General features: G+C 37.9%; 1 protein-coding gene and 1 pseudogene across 10 annotated transcripts in view; both read left to right on the top strand.

Moving 5' to 3' along the window:
• BPIFC (BPI fold containing family C) overlaps positions 1 to 17,761 on the top strand; it is a 43,471-nt gene that overhangs the window by 6,881 nt on the left and 18,829 nt on the right. For 2 of the 9 annotated variants that reach the window (XM_086887291.1, XM_086887295.1), the window contains 5 exons: positions 4,866 to 5,018; positions 12,182 to 12,235; positions 13,185 to 13,352; positions 13,986 to 14,053; positions 15,547 to 15,664. The gene's annotated coding sequence lies outside the window, so the exon portion shown is untranslated. Of the gene's footprint in view, positions 1 to 3,765; positions 3,785 to 4,865; positions 5,019 to 6,975; positions 7,983 to 8,250; positions 8,379 to 11,045; positions 11,219 to 12,181; positions 12,236 to 13,184; positions 13,353 to 13,985; positions 14,054 to 15,546; positions 15,665 to 17,761 lie in introns of those variants that run through there. The other 7 variants (XM_086887294.1, XM_086887288.1, XM_086887287.1 and 4 more) reach the window with 7 other exon arrangements.
• LOC111931285 (BPI fold-containing family C protein-like) lies at positions 318 to 17,574 on the top strand (annotated as a pseudogene). The gene is made up of 13 exons (XR_015285876.1): positions 318 to 499; positions 2,852 to 2,963; positions 4,866 to 5,003; positions 6,976 to 7,126; positions 7,922 to 7,982; positions 9,446 to 9,537; positions 11,046 to 11,218; positions 12,182 to 12,235; positions 13,185 to 13,352; positions 13,986 to 14,053; positions 15,547 to 15,589; positions 16,417 to 16,483; positions 17,495 to 17,574. The product of XR_015285876.1 is annotated as a BPI fold-containing family C protein-like (transcript).

The raw sequence follows: 17,761 nt of genomic DNA, 5'->3' as shown, positions 1-17,761 counted from the left end.
AGGTGGTGTTAAAGGGGAAGACAGGCCTGCTCCTGCTTGACTGGGACTGCTTTGTTGTGCTCACTGTCATGCAGTTGGTAGGACAGATGGTAAAATAAAATAGCCAAGACATGGGTATGGGGAAAGGATAGAGTACTGGAGCAGAACCATGCAGTCTCACCAATAGCTAGTGCCTGCTAAAGTGATATCCAAGAAATCAGAAATCTGTGCTGGCTCCCACAATGATGGCTTGGTGCAATAAAATCATTAACTAAAGTTCTCTTGGCTATCCATCCGTGACCAAATTTCATTGATGAAAGTCATGGATACAGATTTTTTGCAACTCATGGTATGAATAATTTATGAAAGCATTTGTATCATACATGTTGTTAAGAGATCTGTGACAAAGGTGAGATGATGCTAAAGACATGGTATTTTTTCCAGCTGTGTTGCCTGTCCTTGAGGCTTGAGGCTAATTCTGGTCTTAAAGTGAGGATTACTCAGAAGGGACTGAACTATGGTATGTCTAACATTGCCAGAAGTTAATTTATCATAAATACTCTGTGTACAGAATATTGTTTCTTAATAGAGGTGCAATGAAGGAACAAGCTTCTTAAATACTAAAAATATATTTCTTTTGTCACCTCACACCAGGAACACTCTTTGTCTCTTCCCTAATTTATTTCCTTCCTTTTGTGTGCATCCCAGGTGTGAATTTATCTTTTCTCAAATGACTGCATTCTCCTACAGTCCAGCAGTTTCTAATACATTCTTCATACCTATACTACCATACTTTCCTTGAACCAGGATTAGATGGGCATACAATTGCTCCTTTTTCTGAAGTGTCAAAAACCTGACATAAAGTGCAATATTTAGCTGAAGATAATCAAACACAATTGGGAAAAAAAAGCTTACTATTTTGGAGCAGCCACTTAGCTGCATACCTTCACTCTCACTCCTGCATTTTCCATAGGTCGGCACATGCATGTTCTGTTCTTTAAAAACAAAGAAATGTAGTGATTGTCATAATTCTTCCCCTGAATAGAAAGTTTCCACAATATGTTTTCTGTACTCTTTCTATTCACGCTAACTTTCACTGCCTCTTACCTAAGGCTTACTCCATGAGTGTGGAGGGCATGTAGTAGAATTTCAGTTGTTTACAGAATTAATATTAGTAATAAAGGTTAATAAGGCACAAATTCAACAAAGACTGTGTCATGCTAAGGGTTAATTGTCATTTATGTGCTGAACATGCTGACAGGTAAACAGTGGACTTGTGAGGTGAAAAATAAAAGGGGTTATGCCACTGAGATGAAAGCAAGGATCAGGTCAGTTTATTTTGTTGTATGAGCATTGTTTTAAAGGCTTCTGAAGAGTTGAAAAGTGCAGGAAAAACATAGATCACCCAAAACAGTTTTGATCTCCCTTCATTCCTAGGGATCTCTGATGGCTTTAGAAATGAGAATTCAGCCTGGTGTTTCTTAGTGTAAGCTCAGGAGTTCTTGTGACAGTCAGCATGGCCTTCCAAGTGCTGACTGAACAGACCAAGTTGGCACACCCCTGCATTAGTAGTAAGAGCAGATTAACAGTGCTCCTCCCAAAGGCATTTCTCATATTTGAAGAGCTTGATGCCTGACATCCTTTCCCTTATTGTGAGATTTGAAGGCTGAGGCAATAGATCTTGCCTTCATGCTTCTTGCGTGCCACAAGAACCTTGAGAGAAATTCCACCTGAGATCACTGGCTGCCTTCACTGGCAGTCATAAGAGAGCTTTAAGTTATTTCAGTGAGAGCCCATATTTTGCTTTGGAGACAGAAATTCCCAGGGAATCATAACTTACTTCTCCTTCATAAAAGATGCATTTTATAAAAAGGTATTCCAGCTTTGAGTTATCACAAATTCCAGTTTTTTGCTATTCTAATACTATGGAGCCTCGCTATGAAAAAAACACAGGTGTTTTGTATTCAGCAATTGTGAGGTCAAAAGCTAATGACACTTGTGGTACAAACATCTGAAAGCAGGACAGCATTCAGTATTAAAGTTTTAGATATGTCTTAATCAAAAGTGATCAAAAAGAAGAAAGGTGCAAGGAATTTGGAATTAAAAGATGCTCTGTTTTTTGATGATAAGGTCTGTATATATTATCAGTGCACAAATAGCATTGAAACATTCAAGAAAGTAGAGATTCCTTAAAGCAAGGAAAGAAGGTAAGGAAATAAGTCAGACATCTGCAGCAGGCTGTAAAGGTTAAGGTGCAGTCACAAAACATATGTACTATGAAAGAAAGGGGAAGAAATCATTTTAAAGGATTGTCTTTAAAACTCAGACAACTTCCTGTACACCAGCAACAATTCAGATAGTTCTGCATTTGACATACCAGCACATCAAATGTATGTATCACACTTTTTGCCTAAGTAACCACTACACAGAGGAGTTGTCTTGCTACTTCACGAAACTGATGATATCAGTTTATCAACTGATGATAAAGTTGGATCACTTTATCATCCAACAGATATGAGGTAATCTGAGGTAAAGGTGATGATCAAGTTTTTCCTAAGGTCACCCACATTATGTGAAGGGAGTATAAGAGTTTCAGAAACTTGACTTGAGCTCTGGAATATGAAATACAGCTTAGGGACAAAATGATCCTAACAGATTATACTGATTTTAGATTAAATGGTTTATACATGAGGCTAAGTGAAGTTACAGATGGGAATATTTATAATTGGAGAGATCTAGGTAAGGATCATAGAATCAGAGTGTTGCAAGAACTATGTTAAAAATTAGGATTAAATTATTCAGCAGTATATCTAGGCCTTCAGGTGCCTGAATCCAATCTGCAAGGCATGTGCTTTCCTATGTTCCCTTGTAGGCAGGAGGGTTGGGATGGAGCTCCTGAAACTAGCAGTATTGAAAGAGACTTTCCCAAGCAGGAGTAGGCAGGAGAATTTCTCAGTTGTTAAGGTCAACTATGTCATTTCAAGGTAAGTAAAGGAAATAAATTCCAAAGTTAGGATGAAACGGCTTTTTATTACCATGTTGCAATAATTATGCAGCCACTGTTTTGTTCAGTGTAAAATTTTAGTGGTTCATCTAACTCTGCTTCTGATTGGTTTTAGAAGTACTTTTTCTGCTACACTCAGAGATAAGCTTTATAAAGCTTCTGAAAGGAGCAATTGGTTGTTTTTTTTCAGTTGATTTGTAGCAGAGTTTGGGGCAAAACAGGTGTAAGCATGGCTATGATACAGCAGGGGAAATGAGTGGGAAAGAGGGCAGAACTGGTGTTATTAACAATCTGCTACTATGAAAGACCTGTACCAATGAAAATAATCTGTTTGTGTTTGATGAAAAATAAGCAAAAAAAGGGATAGGATGAAAATGTGTGCAGGGGATGATGTATCTTGGCTGATGTGGCAGGAAGATGTTTTTTACAGAATATTTTTGGATGAATTTACATGATAAATTACCATTTTAACTGGATAGAGCTCAACAAGTGTTTATTGAAGAGGAAAATCCTTGTACCAGGAACAGACAGTAGAAAAACAGTTTTACAGAGTTTGCTATGTGTTCTCCAAATACAGAGACTAATATAAAAGCAGGTCTTTCTACAGCCTTCAATCCCACCTTCCAATAGGCTATAAACAAAAAACCAAGAGAACACGGAGCCAGATTCTTCCAAGGCTACACACTGAAACAATTATGAGCAAAAGACATAAGTCACATCAAGAAAAGTACTGCAGTTAGGAAAAACTTCTAGGGAGCACCAGGACAAGGGCTGAAAATGTTGGGGAGTCTGCATTCTTGGGTGAGTTCAAGAATCAAGTGGGCAGAGTCTCTGAGTTGTTTCATCTTTGAGTAGGAGGTTGAACCAGAAAAATCTCCTGAGGTCTGATTTCAATCTAAATTATTGCATGATTTTCAAAACCCCAATTCATTCCCCCAACCATAGTTCTTGAAATTGGCAATCTTCCTGGTGTATAATCTGATTTAACTCACAGCAAACAAGATACCTGAAGGCAGTCTTACTGCCTGAGATGTTATTGGAAAGTTATGGTGATTTTAACCGAAAGTAGCCGGTGCCTTCTGCCCCAGGGAAAGCAGATTAAAGGCAATTGTTTCAGAGATCTCTGCAAGATAGCAAGGAACAATGAGGAATGTATACTACATGATAAGATGATATGTGATATCTTTACAATGTTCAGCTCCATTCAACACACCCATTTGCAAGACAATATCCTTGAATATCAGAAGTATTTGTTTTGGCAGGGAAATAGTCAAGTAAGGTTTAATTTAGAAAAAATTATCTTCTCCAGGGCCCTTTGCTTAGGCAAGGAAGTAGCATGGGAATACAAAAATTTTGACGGTCTTCAGCAAATGCTAGCATTGGGACAACCTGGATTTATTTATAGATGTTGCATCTGAGATTGAACATGGATTTATTCTTTCCCTGGCAAGAAGATTTCTCTTTAAAGAGTTCATTCTTCTCCCAAGGAAAGGTTTTTGTAAGAAAAAGAAAAAAAGAAAAAGAAAAAGAAAAAGAAAAAGAAAAAGAAAAAGAAAAAGAAAAAGAAAAAGAAAAAGAAAAAGAAAAAGAAAAAGAAAAAGAAAAAGAAAAAGAAAAAGAAAAAGAAAAAGAAAAAGAAAAAGAAAAAAGCCCACCCAAAAAAAACCTGGCCAAATATCAAGGATTCTTTTTCCAAGGATGCTGCAAGGAGTAAAGGTACAAGTGTCTTTCTTTCCTAAAACATACATGGGGCAGTGATTTCTAAGAAGTTCTTACTGAAGCATAAACTTTGCCTTTTTTAGCAGAAGGGTTTTCAGTGATCAGAGGTCCTTCTTAGTCTTTTGACATGCAGTCTAATAATCCCCCTTTCTGTATTCTGTAGGCTCGGAATTACTGCTGTAGATTTCCCAGAAACTTCTGCTTCCTTTATTCCTGGCACTAGCATTTATCTGCCAGTGGCACAGGCTTCTGCTGCAATCAGTGCAGACTGGAGAATACACACATGGCTACTCTAAGTATTGTACTGAATGCACAGGCAAGTATTGTACAGGTAGGAGGGCTCTGGGAGAAGGATTGCAAATGAAATTAAGAAATATATTGGGAAATTTTTTTTTCAGGTCAGATATGCTTTATCATTTAAGTACAATCCAACAATAATCTATTGGAATAAACTTCTTAAGAAAGGAACATCCCCTGAGAACAAATGTTGTTTCATGGGGTTTTTAAAATTATTTTACTCCACTGGTCTCTTTGGGAAGTCTCAGTTCAGACATCTGTTAGCATGCTCAGTTTGTGCAGACATTGCATGAATATGCAGGCCCACATTGTTTACAGTGACCACGTTTGTTACTTTCTTTGTACAGTATAGATGGAAGGTCGACTCTATAGCTAATTATCTATGTGCTGGTACAGTGTATATTGCCTTCCAAAGAGCTCCTACTAAAGGAAGGGCACTGTCACAATGCCAAACATTCAGAACTTCAGAAACTCCAGAATTTGTGTTGATATGGAAATAGAGCTGGCACAAAGGGAGGGTCTGGGCGATTTCCTACTGGAAAGACTGTGCCCTGCAAAAAGTCATTATCAAATATTTCTAGTTGAAACATTTTTTTGAATGAAATTCAAACATTCTTTTGGAACAAATAGCTGACTTAGTTAGCTTCATAAGCCTGTGCAGTGCAAGATTGTCTGTAATGACATGATTATATATGGATTTTTCCACTTATCCACTTTTGTAATAGAATTTTAATACCATGGTATTAAATAGTATAGCTTTTCTTGGGAGTGGGGAGGGCTGCAACTTCTGGGATATCAGAAAAGTTTGCAAGGTGCTAATCTCTACAATTTGGGTTAATGGAGCAGCTGGTAACAGCAGTAGGCATTGCTCTATTGTAAGCCAGATAGCACTACAAGATGGATCACCAGGCTGCAGAATTGCACAGCACATCACATCCTGATTCCAAAGGAGCATGGACATGCAGTTCTGCATTCTATCTCAGTGAGACTGGTGGCTGGAAACTGCTATCAATGTGCCCCCAGCCTCTCTGTCTTTTCTTCTGTTGTATCACTATTGTGAGGAAAAAGGTATATGAGCTGAAAAAGGGAAGTTTAAAATGGTAATGGTGATAGGATGGCCTTTGTCACTGGCAATACTATTTGACACTGATTTGGTCAGGGGAAGTCTAGGGCAAAAATTAATTCTTTTAGGATTACAGCTTCTTTTTCCAGGAATTTTGCTTTGCCTAAAAAAAAATTAAGAGGGAAGTGGAGAGACTCATGGCTTGAATTCCTCTTGGACTGGGCTCTTTCTCTAGGGTGAAAAGGGTGAAAATCAATGCTTTCAGTGTTAGTTATATTATGGTAAAGAGGCTTTTATAAGGCTATTCTAACAACCATTCAACTCTCTATCCTACTTGGTTGTTCTACAGCTCTTGCAACTCTAATCATAGTCCTAATACCTAAATTTGCTGGAATTTTGGTTTAAAGAGATTTTGGTTGATATCTTAGTAGGAATTTTTACAGAAAGGAGAATGAATAATGGAGTCATGTAAAGATCTAAAGGAGTTATTGAAACCCTCCTTACAGGAAAGAGCAAAGTGGAATAATTACACCGTTAATAAAACTTGGGTTTTATATATATATACATATATATGAGCTAACTGGCTTCTGCTGTTGCAATCCCAGAGACCTTCATGTTGATCTGTCATGAAAAACTGGAATGTTCTGTGTTTCTGTGAATTTGTGATATTTTTGTAAACCTGTCAAATCCTGCATCACACTGAAAATTCATGTCCTGGAAATACTTGCATATAATCTGTTTTTGAATACCAGGCATGTCCCTAAAATACTTTAATCCCTAGAAAGCCCATTCTTCATTTTACATAATAGAAGCAAGAAGTAATTTCAAACTTGATTTATAGGCCATTGCTTAAATTGTTCCCTTACAGCAGATGTTTTCTTGACTGAGTTTGACTTTTTTTTTCCCCAAGCAGCAAAGACAGAGGAGAAATTGCTGTGTCCATCTCAGGACTGTTTATGGCAGTTTTCTTGGAAGTGTCAGAGGATAGCACAGGCCACTTGTCCATGTTGCTACAAAGTTGCTAGCTGAGCATTGATAGTGTAAAAGTCAAGTTAAGTAGATATGTGCCGCAAACTTTCTAATTACTCTGTGGGAAAGAGCACAGCTTGTACCGTAAAGGGACACTTTCCAAATTTTGATTTCTAAGGATCTAGCTACAGGATGATTAACTACTGAAGGTTCTGAAAAGAGATTTTTAATGATCTGTTCAAAACCTGACTCCTTTGCTGTGTGTGTGAAGTGCAGTTAATTTACATTTCTTCCTACATGTGCTAGCAAATGAGCTGACTAGACCTACTGCACATGAAAGCATTGACATTTGACCATATTACAGAGTACAAGGTTGCAAGTGGAAGATTGCAGGTATCAAGGGGATCTAGACTGATTAAGCTTTTTGACACGCTGGCCTACAATTTATGAATAAAGCCTTTAAAAGAGAATATGAAACAATGCTTACAGTTCTTACTATGATTTTCTAATTTTTTTTTCTTACTCTTAGACAAAATGTGGCTAATTGAGCATTGTTTATAAACTAATATTCACAACTTTGCAGATTGTCTTCTATATTGTTCTTCTTAGAACCCCTAGATTCGTCTGAGACTCTCAAATTAATAAAACCAGTCAACTGTTTAGTCTACCATATTGCTATAATTGCTTCTTGTTAATATAAATGACACTGATGGCCCAGTATGCCAGATTTTATATTTCAAAGATTTCAATCCATGGTAAGAAAGCTACGGTGTCCATTTCCTTTCCTCCAGCTGGATAAAAATGTAAGTTTGCAAAGATGGTTTCAGTTAGCGAAGGGAGGAGTTAAAACACTGGCCTTACATTTCTGACTTGTCTCTCTTTTCATATAGCTATGCCTAAATATCACATACAAAATCCAATTGTTGGATGCACTGCTTAGAAAGCATGAGGGTGAGTTGGTGATAGCAGTTTTTTATTAAGTAATTTTCATAGTGCTCAAATTGTAGCCATTTTTATTAGATGCCAAACTATTCCCCTATTCATGGCACAAAAAAAAAGGGAAGGATGAAAAATACAGCCATTGTTCTGTACCTTAGCATATTCCACACTACACCCTAGAAAACTCTTGCATCTTATATACAATATTCAGATTTCTTCTCTACCCATATCAAGTCACCTGCAATCTTTCAGTCTGAAAAAGTCTGTGTTATTTCTTTAGATTTTGGAGATGAGCGTTTTCCTGCTGATCCTTTATGCTCTTGGTGTGTGGACATGTGAACACGTGTGTTCAGTGAGGTAACAAGATGCTGCAGGCACACCGTGTCACACAGAGCTTGTTTCTTTTTCGTGAGTAACAATTCCTGTGTCATTCTTGCAGAGACATGAACACAATAGTTATCTATGTACAAAAAGGATATAAATATAAGATTTTCGTTACTATAATCAATGCCACAGTTTTTTATTGTTGTTCCTGTTAGGGTTTTTTCCCTCAAGATTGAGAATATTTGGGTTTTTTCTCAACTCAAATTAATTCAATTCCTGTAAGCAATATAATTCAAGTCATAGAGTTTGTTCCCGTTCTTCACTTTTCATTGTGGATATTTCTGTTATCTGCTCTGTTATTCATAAACAGAGTAAGTAGATTGTTTTTTTCTCCTAAAATGACCTATATCTGTCATGTGCCAAACAGTGGCAAATATTACTGAACATCATGGTCATCAAGATAATTTTCTTATGTAGCACATAATTAAGCACTTCAGGTTCAAGGGCACTCCAAGCTGTGCTGTCACATTTATATTCATATTCGTATTGAGAAGTTCATAATCTCTGCTTGAATTCACCATTTCTCTTTGAACCCATCTGATTTTTATACAGGATAAACAGACAGCACAGTCTGATCAAAAATAACAATCAGACTGAGGCTGCATCCAGTGCCTTTCAGAAAAAGTCTTCCATCATATTGATGATGAAGCACTCTCTGTGTGAAAAAACATCCCTTTTCTTCAATAGGCAGAAAAATGTGCTAACGTCATCTTCCAAAGCATTTAGTCCTATCTAGCAGCATTTCTCTAATCATTTAGGAGAGTTCAGTTCTCTTGTGCAAACATAGCAAAAATGGTGACTCTTCTCTAGATTTTTCAGTGCATGTGAGAAACTTCTGCACAGTGTGTTCAGTTGTGACCAGCAGGAGAACAAGACCTAAACCGGGAGGAATCAGTGGCTTTTCCAAAGGGAGTACTCTCACTTTCCCTTATAATAATTTCTGTCTTTTTCTTCTTCCGTCTCCCAGCATTCTTCTTCAGAGTCATCGTTTCTAAAAAATCTAAGATTTCTTTGCTTTAACTAAGCAATAACTGTTTGTTATGTGATTTTGTAAATAACATCTGTTTTGATTCTGTCCATCATTCTTCTAGTTGTAAGCCAGATTGATGCCTTTGCACAAGTAGACTATTCCCTACTTAGCCCTCCAGAAGTCTTCAAATCACAAATTAACTTGGATTTGAAGGTAATTTGTCTTTAATATCAGTGTGCTTTCTAAGGCTTTTCTGATTATCTTTTGAGTTGGTGAATTTTCTTTCACTACAGTCTTACTCAGCCTCTCTAATATTTACTTAGAAAACCAGTAAGACATTTTGGGAATTTTGGATGAGATTTATTTTGGAAACCAGCAGTTTTTTTAATTAACCAAATCTATTATTTATAATTAAATTATTTCAGAGTTTAAATCCTTCAGAGGTCCTTTACTAACAGCTTAAAAGTGTTCTTTAGATACACATCTCTTGCACTACTGCATGGTCTTCACCTGTTAGCAGTGATACATAATCTGAGATAGTTCCCAATGTGCTTGCAGTCCAAGACTGTTTATTTTGAGATGATTCAGCATCTTGTATAAGTACAGGTCACACCCAAAAAGAAGGCTCCTCTCAGACAGTCCTTGAGCAGCTTCTTATCTACTTTTCACCTTTGTTGCAGGAGCTATCTCAGCAACACCCAGTTTTTTCCAGCAGTTTCAACAGTCCTTGTAATTCAGAGCATCCCCATGGCTCTCAGAACAGACTGCAGTTAAGAAAGAAGTGCCAGAGCTGATTTTGTTCAAGCGACTCTTATCACACACAAAAAACTTTGCAAGCAGGATATACACAGCTTAAAAGAATTAAGCAATTCCTTATCAGCTACTGTCACTATCTTGGATTCACAGGCTAAGCTTTAATACATGGACATCCAGTGGGACACAGGAGGGATTTCTATGTCAGTCAAGGAAGTTATTCAGTGCTCCTTGGAACAGACTGATTCTTGATGGCTATATGTTTTCTTCTTCCAACATCCAGCCTTTTCTCTTAGGGATTTATACTTTTCCATGCCAGTGTTTTTCCTGTTGAATCTTCCAGCTACTAACCTTCACATTGTCAGTAACTATTTACTGTCTGTATTGTTCTTCTTTCATTCCATGGCCTCATACCCCCTCACATTTTAATAGTTATTTTCTTAGCATACCTGAACCAAGGTCTCCTACCTGTGCAGCACCCAAAACAGGTCTTGGAGGATTGGCAGCTGGGCCAGGGCTAAGTATCAGGTGTTATAAAAGGCTCTTTTATGTCTCTGTCCTAAGCAACATCCAGTGCCTTTCAAGAGTGCCTGAAGATTTTCTTGAAATGTCATCCTCAGCATTAAATTTAAAAAGGTGTCTTTGCTACGAGAGAAAGAAAGCTGTGGCCCAGGGAATTTTTTTTTGTGTGTGTCTTGTAGCTACTGTTCAGAATACTCACTTGAATGCTCAGATTCAAACTTTGGAAGCATGGCACCCAGATTTCCTTTGATTACTGTATTTTTTCAAAAGAGCCGTAATTTGCTGATTTTCGGGGCATAACACAAATTTATTTACTTAGTTCAGGGTTTCTTTAATGTCAAGCTTTTCTTTAGACTATGAAAAATCCTTTCTGTTCAACCACTGCTATTGCATTTTGACATATAAAAATGTATCAGCTAGAAATATTTGATAATGGCTTTTTGCAGGACACAGTCTATCCAGCAGAAGATCACATAGACCCTCCCTTTGTGTCAGCTCCATTTGCTCTCCCAAACCAGGGTGATTCCATGATATATCTGGGAGTCTCCAATTATTTTCTTAAGTCTGCTTCACTGGCTCACTACAGAGCAGGGCCTTTAACATCACTATCTCCCAAGAGGTGAGTATGATTTGCCTGTAACAGAATTACAAATATTAGCAAGATGGATAATCAGTGAAGAAGACTAACACCTTGTGTGTGCCATTTCACATAGATTTGGGTCATACTTGTAGCACTTTTAAGAAGGATTCACGACGTTCAGTTTATCATAATTTAAAGTAGTCAAAGTCCCTCTCAGACTTCAGTCTGAACTTCTCAGCAGCTCCAGGCAAAGAACGGCAGAATGAACATCAGAGTTGGTGTGCCAAGAGTGGCAAAAGGAATCTAAAAAAACTTTTCTCAGCTGGATCCCACATACAAAAAGGGTAAGACAAGAAAAAGCCTACTGAAGCCCCCATCTGCTGCACAGTGCCCCATGATAAATGTATTTGCTCTGCTGAGAACTAGGATAAATCCTCAAACTTAACAAAGCAGCAGAATGAGGCAAGAAGCAGGTACAAGCAAATTAAGCTTTCCACTGAAGAATGTGTTCCATGAAGAACACACAAGACCTCTCAGAAATGGCAGTTTCCACAGTGGCATTTGTAGTCAGAGTTTTCAATAGGTTTTGCTAACTGTAACAATGCTGAGAGGGGCCTTTATGAAAACTGGTGACACAAATGGTACTAGTAAACATCCTCACAGTGGTTAGCAGCAAAAAGGCAAATGAGATTTCTGAGTCCTTGCCACTCACATATTCAGCATATCTCATCCGAGAAAGTCTCGAAGGCCGAAGTCATGTCTTGTCCTTTCAAAGAATAATGCTTGTTTACTGGTACATGCTCCTGAATCAAGTCTGTGAGAAAGCTCTCTTCTGTCCCAGAGAGCACTGTGGGTTCCTTAGAAATCAATCTGGGGCAAGAAAATACTAAATCAAAACATGCATTATCTAAAACTGCAGTAAACAGGATGTGTTGGGGTTTTTTGCTCAAGGAAAACCTAATTTTCAAATTGATAAATTTACCTAATTTATTTTGTTTACAGCTTAATAGTACTTTTCATCTAAACACTTTCCTATCCAGACATTTTGTTTCTGAGGTGAGTACTTTTATTTCTACAGACCTTTTAAGAAAAAGCAGTATCTAATGTTTTCTATGGATATAATCTGTGTGCTAGCTCATTTGCAAAAGCTTGGAGGAGACAAGAAAAGTGGTTTATTTTAGTGCAAGATTCAAATTTACATGTCTACCCCATGATAACTCTTCCTAACTATATCATACTACAGTTTAGTCATTCTCTACTCCTCTGAGTGCTAGATTTACTCTCAGTCTTTGAAACCGTTATAAAGAATAAGTGGTAGTCATCCGTCAGATCAGTCTCCTTTCATTCCTCTTCAAGGTAATGGTATCTCTGCTATTGATACCCTGACTTCTCTTTGCAAAGATTTCTGATTTCTGACTCCTGGAGATTATGAGGATGAGAAATAATAGTTGTGAGTCTATAAATGTGATGCAAGAAATTAAGATACTATGAAATGCTTTAAAAATATTGCAGTATTTACTATAAGACGATAAAATTCAGAATCTGCATTGCAAACTGAAGCTTTGTCCCCTAGGAGTTTTCCTACTTTTCAAAAGGTTGGCTATTTTGGAAGGCTATCAACTTTTCCGAATTTTTTATATTGTGAAGGTGATAATTTTATTTTTTTTTCTGGAGTCACTCATTTCCTTAATTTCTTTAACATACCAATCTTTTTCTCTTTTTCTCTTGAAATACATTTTTCAGGAATAGCCTTTAAATTGTTTCTCTATATATGTTCAATATCAGTGAGTTTAAAACTTCATAATTTGCTTTATCATCTCTGAGACTCAGAGTATATGCAACGCTAATTTTGTCACTTTGGTTGGTGTAATGAAAATGAAGTATTTTTAATACCAGTTCATTACAAGAGGATTGGTGTATAACACCTGATTATGATGCAGCTTAGGAAGTGTTGCTTGAGAAAAGCTTTGCTCTCAGCAGTTTTTTCCTCTTTGAACCTGCACAGATTGCTCAGAGTTGAGCAGCAGAGGACCCAGTGCTGCTAAGGCTGGCTACATCACCTCCTGAAGTCAGTTTAAATGCAGACAGATGTGTCCTACAGATCACCAGCTGTGCAGAAGTATTTGCTGTTCTGCCAAATTCAACCACCCAGTACACCATTGCAGGGAATCTAGTAAGTAAAAGGAGCTAGAAGATAACATTCAGTGCTGGGGCTGAACAAAGCACATAGTAATCTTCCTGATCCTTTGAAAATCTTAGAGATTAGCATAAAATAGCATATACTGGTCTACCACAAAAATTCACACTGTTTTGTGGCATTTCACAGGAAGGAAACACACACCACACATTGTAGGAGTTAACAGATTTAATTGGCAGGTGCAGAGAGCCCTTTTTTTACATGTGGGAGGTTGAGTAATTACTCAAGAATAAATCGTAATATATAAAAATGTTTCTGTCTGATGCCCAGTGTTCCTATCCTCTGTGTTATAAAATAGTTCAGTGTGTCCCCAGACATCTTTCCATTAGATTGCAAATGAACCAATTATGTCAGCCATGCAAGGACTTAAATGATCCTAATGATAAAGAGGCAATCAGGGCAGTGTTATCACTTTGTTCACTCAACCCCAGTTGCTGGCAGAAAGCAACAAATTCACAAATGATCTCACAATCTATATGTATTGACCACATGGAAAGTTTAGACAATGTGTTTCCAATCACAAAAGCAATTGCATTTGTGCCTTTATCTAAGACAGTATCTATCTGTGCATACAGTCACAGAAGACTATTCTGCTCTTTTTCCCTGCAGACAGCCAGTACCAGAGCCAATTTGAGTATAAGCAAACAGAAGCTGATTATCTCATTACTTCTGAAGAGGTAACCAAGAAAAATTCAGAAAGAAGCATTAATTATCCCTGCATTAGGATACAACAGAACTCATTATATCAGCCCAGCAGTGCTTGTTTCGCCATGAGAAAAAGAATATTAGTTACCTTCTTTCTCATAGGAGCTCCAAGATACTTTCAACTGGTTGGTCTAAATCTTGCAGATGAAATATAATAATATTGTGGAACAGCCATGTCTCTTGTGCTCCGTGATGCTCCCCCTGTCTGTAGCTTAAATATCTTTCCAGGTGACAGCATTCAATTTATTTATTATCTTGAAGGCTTCTGTTTCATTCCTGAAGGTTATGTTGAAGGCATCTGTTTCTGTCTGTGTTGGTGTTGGAGAATCAAGTTTAGTAGTTTACTCAAAACCCTCTGAATGTTGCTGCCATGCAAAGTCTGAGCATCATACACAGAAGTGCTGGAGTGCAAACTCTGCACAGGACCACTGTCCCTATAGTTCTCCATACACCTTCATGAGAGGGGCAGGAAAAAGTGAGACTGCACAGCACACTCTGCAGCAGCATGTCATCAAACAAACGTGACTAGAAAGGTGCCTGTAGTTTGAATCAAAGCTCAGAGTTTTTTAGATTTCATTTAGATCTTGCTGGTTTTGTGGTTACCTGTAGTTGTGCTTGTTCTCAGCTGTCTTACAGCAAATGTTATTCACACTTCAAGTTGGGCTGGGTTTACAGCCCCTTTCTCCATAAATGTACCTGATGGGTAGAAGCAAAGACTTTCAGACAGGTAGCCCACATCAGTGTTTCTTCATGTCAGCTCTACACATCAAGCTGGGTTGGACTTCCAGAAATTATGACAATTTTTAATCTATTATAATTTCATTAAAGAAAAATGTGAGCAGTCTTTTCTTAGTTTTGGTCACTGGACTTTTTAACAGGAAATTATCAGAGCCTGGTAGAGTTAAATTATAATTTAATAGAAAATGACTTAGAATTATCAGAGCCTGGCAGTATAAGTTTAAGAGGTAATGGTGCTGCTCACTTTTTTTTGAGCTTTTGACACAATAATGTGTTCTCCTGCTCTTCAAAACTTTGTTTTTCCCCAGAATTACATTTACAGTGAACCAAAGATTCATTACAGGCATCAGTGCGAAAAGTTAGCAAATCACAATGATTAGAATTATATAGGATAGGAGTTTATTCAAATCATAATGAACATTTGGTGAAGGTGTAGGTCAGCCATTCCTGGAAAAATTGATTTCCCAAGTTTTATAGTTACAGCATCAGACTACACATGACTGTAGGAGGAGGTTAGTACCAGAAAGAGACAGTGATTCCAGATCTCATTTGTAGTTGTGCCAGTTTTAATTAAAAGCTGTTGGGAATTGAAGAGCCTTTGACAAAGTTAAATATGTGAATCAGCGTGAAATCAGTATGAATTTCCACAAATGAATCTTCAAGTGTACATAACTTGTGCCTTCAGTCTTTCTAGTGAATCCTCTTCTTTTACTTTTTTTTACTTCAGGTTCCAGTTCTCCCTGCTGCACCCCAGTCTTGGCTTCCCTGATGTAAGCTGATGGTTTCAGTGCCTAGGAAAGGTAGCTGAGCCCTTTGGAGACAAAAGAAATTCTTCTGAACTTATTGTGAGCAATTATTGGTCTGTCTTGGGCCTATCATCTGCCACTGCTTTTTCTGTTTTGAAACTCTTTATTCTTTGCTTTTCTTTTTCTTTTCAGTAAGAGGAGATACCTCTAAGAGTGTTGGGGTTTTTTTCCTCATCAGACGCTCAAAATGTTACATAGCCTGCCTGAGTTCAGACAGAATTCACAGCTAGATTGATTATGTGTAGTAGTTGGAGTGAATACAAAATTAGGCTTAAGCTCAATTTCAGGAATTATCTTAAATCACTTCAACCAAATACAACTGCCACTGTTTAGATCACTCACTGTAGACTGTGGACTTGGAAATGCTCAGTGAGACTCTGTAGCAGCTCAGTCGAACCCACCTCTTTAAGTGAAAGGACACTGATCACAGTGGCAGAGCATACAGGACAGTTCTTCTATCCAGAGAACAGTTCCCTTCCGAGAATTGAGTCCTGCCAGCTGAAATGAGCTTTAGCATATTTCATCCCAGGTACTTAACATACAGAAAAAAAACCCTTCCATTTAATTAATTTCAAAAAACTTGTATATGCCATGTATATTTTGCATTGTTTAGTTGCAATTTAAACCAAAATAAATATTTTTTTTTCCTGAGATTTTCTCTGTCAAGCTCTGCTCTGATAATTTTAATAAATGATAAATGTCACTTTGGTCCTAGCCCTCCATTTTCCTCATCAAGCTACAACCTCATAGGCATCAGGCACTCATCACCAAATGCACTTCTTCCCTCACAGCAGAAGTCACTGTTGGGGAATTTTCTGTCTTATGCTTCACAGAGAATAGTGATTCCAGTAATCAATGGTAAGGACTGTAGCCAGTTCCCAAGCACAGCTGGAGAGAAAGCAAGACTGAAGCCATAAAAGGGAGTGCCCAGATTTAAAGACTCAGTTATGGGAGGTTTTCTTTCTATTTGGTGACAGCTGGACAGGTTTACTCTGTGCTGGACTTCGATCCTGGTTGTTCAGCCATATGGATCAGAGCCTGGCATAGAGCAAGTGTTCGCTCCCTTTCGAAACACCGGGCTTGGGTTCCATTTTCACTAAATACAGTGTGGCAGCAGAGCTGAGACAGGCTTGAGTCTTGTCCTGACACAGTCAAGCCATGACCAGACAGTGGCCCAAACTGAGGAAGTGAAGAGCACACTTAAATCTTTGGGCTTCAGGGTAACATCTCTGACTTTATCACCTCCCTCTGCCTTTGTGCTTCGCCTGCTGCCACAGGCAGGACAGAGTAGCAAATCAGTTCTGTGGGATACAGGGAGTAGGGGACAAGGAACAAGGGGGTGATGGCAGAAAGAAGCAGGTGGGAGGGTACAGAAGGTGCCTCTGAGGTGATCAGAGGTGAGAAGATTGCTGAGGAAAAAGGTGAGCTATCAGTGAGAAGAAGAGAATGAAAGGGTAGAAGTCAAAAGTCAGATGCTTAGAAAAGCAAATAAGAGTAAAGCTGGGGTTTGATCCAGGAAAATAGGGATAGATGAGAGTAAGAGGAACCCACAGGCTGAGAGGATCAAGTAGAGAAGAAAATAAAGATGGAGAGTAAGTCAGAATGGAAAACAGCAGAAAACAGATTTTGGGGGAGATACCAGAAGAGGAACAAAGGCAGTGTCAGACAGCTGAGAGATTGTAAGAGGTTTATATGCAACATTTTTACAGCGTTTTTTTGCTTTTTAGGACATATGAATAATAGCTCCCTTGAGAGACACAACAGCTAATTAAAGGGAAATTGCAAACAAATTGAGTTCCTTGAGAAAGATGCTTCTGAAGTGTATTTTATTATTACTTTCAAATGTATTTATATTTTTCCTATTTGAAGATAAACTAGGGAAAGGATTTCCTCTTCTTAATTTGGCCCACACTAGCCTGACTGGACCTGTAATAAAAATTTATCAGTAGAGAAGCTGAATTTCTTCTTACAGAATATTGCTTCTGTTTTAGGACTGTGAATTTATGTGTTTTCCAGTGGTGGGTAGATCTAAATGTTGTCAATAGTAAAGCTTTCACTACATTAGATATAACATGCAATCTCTGAACCCAAAATGAGCCCCTCCACCCCTAGCAGCTGTAGGTTGTAAAGGGTTGT

The sequence above is a fragment of the Cyanistes caeruleus genome, chromosome 4, assembly GCF_971803275.1.
Source record: "Cyanistes caeruleus chromosome 4, bCyaCae1.hap1.1, whole genome shotgun sequence".
Lineage (NCBI taxonomy): Eukaryota > Metazoa > Chordata > Aves > Passeriformes > Paridae > Cyanistes > Cyanistes caeruleus.
Note: the sequence above shows the minus strand (reverse complement) of the source record. Positions and strands in the feature narration are given on the sequence as shown.